The sequence below is a fragment of the Belonocnema kinseyi genome, chromosome 1, assembly GCF_010883055.1.
Source record: "Belonocnema kinseyi isolate 2016_QV_RU_SX_M_011 chromosome 1, B_treatae_v1, whole genome shotgun sequence".
Lineage (NCBI taxonomy): Eukaryota > Metazoa > Arthropoda > Insecta > Hymenoptera > Cynipidae > Belonocnema > Belonocnema kinseyi.
This window is the reverse complement of record NC_046657.1, coordinates 90,049,792-90,051,458: the sequence shown is the minus strand read 5'-3', so window position 1 is coordinate 90,051,458 and position 1,667 is coordinate 90,049,792.

The window sequence follows — 1,667 nt, the reverse complement described above, 5'->3', positions numbered from 1 at the left end:
TTTTCTTAACGAACAATTTTTTTTTCAATTGGTTATAAAAACACGTAAACTCAGAAGATGTGGACTGTGACTGCACCATATATCTAGTAGGGAGTGGTGCTGGCTGAAAACAGATGATTTGGAGCGATTCGCGCGCCATCTGTTGGTCATTCTAAGGACTTATTGAACTACCCTCGTATTATAATCATTAAGGTTGTGATTTTCATTAAATAAACTAATGATAATGATTAAGGTATTTTTTCATATCGTCGAGTTTTAGATTCTCAAAAATGCACGGAATTGTAATAACATGGAAAATATAAATACATTTATAGGTTATTGAAACAAAATGAACAGAGAGAACTCATGGCCGTGAAGCTGGCACAATATTCGTCTTTTGATAGTCAAGATTTATAAAATAATGGGCTTGGCTTTTTAAATTGAGATGCCAACTTCACACTTGTTCCCAAAATTTTAATATATTTCATTTGCTCTTTTTGGATTCGTTAGTTGGTTGTTATATAGTGTTTGATTTCAATTTTCGTCCTTTGATAATCGAAATTTTAGCCAATATTTTCCAAACAATATTAAGCAGGATCAACATTTTTGTATAGAATCATTTCTTGGTCGTAAAAAATGTTTCATAATCCACTTTTAAAAATAAATTGCTTATAAGTTGGTATAGTTTAGGAAAATGGTACTAATATATTTCAAGTATTTTGTTACCTATCCAATAGGATTATAAACAGAAATTATCGCCTTAAAAAATGAGGAAGTCCGTATACAATTTTCTTTATAAATTGTGATGAGTTAAAAAGAATTTTAATTTGAATTACTTTTTCTCATTAAATAGAATTTTCTGCTTATATTAAATTTTGTAATTTGCAAAATGTCAAAGTTTAAGGCAACCAAGTTTTAAAAATTGAAAATTCTGACTACTCAACAGTTTAAGAAATTCGTCAATGAGAAATATTATTTTTATTTTATTTACATACTAAACATTTTTCAGTCAGTAATGACAGAAATTTCAAAAGTTGGAAACTTCTTGATTTGAAAAGTTTTGTTCTTAAAAATTTGTCAATGTCTGGAATTTAAACAAAAATTTGCTTGTACATTTTTCTGCTAAAGGGCTCAAAGATATTTTGGCCATTAAATGTATTCGGATTTTGTATAACTGTTTACATTACTTTAAAATTTTATTTTATTTTGGCCTACTCTAAATTATTATTGTTCACTTTAGTTAGCAATACTAGTCAAATTAACAGTCAGTTAAAAATGTTAAATAAAAATGTTTGAAAATTACAAAAGAAGGTATTTATTGGCTCAATACTCTGGATTTTTTTTATCTCTTCAAGTCTTTTTAATTGGACATAATTCTCTTCTATTTCTTAGAATTCACTTATAACCTTTTAAACTCTTCAAAAGATTTTTTAATTCGTTTGAACTATTCAGGCTATAACTTGAACTGGATATCATTTAAATTTTGGTAAAGTTTTTCTAATTTTCCTAAAATATGTCGAATAAGCCTTGAATTATTTCTAATTCAATTAACTCTTTTGAATTCTGCAGAATTTACTCCACGTCTTAGAATTCGCTTGTAATCTTTAAAATTCTGTTAGAGATTTTGGAATTCTTTTGAAATATTCAGGACATAACTTAATTTATTTTTAGTTTTATAAATTCTTATC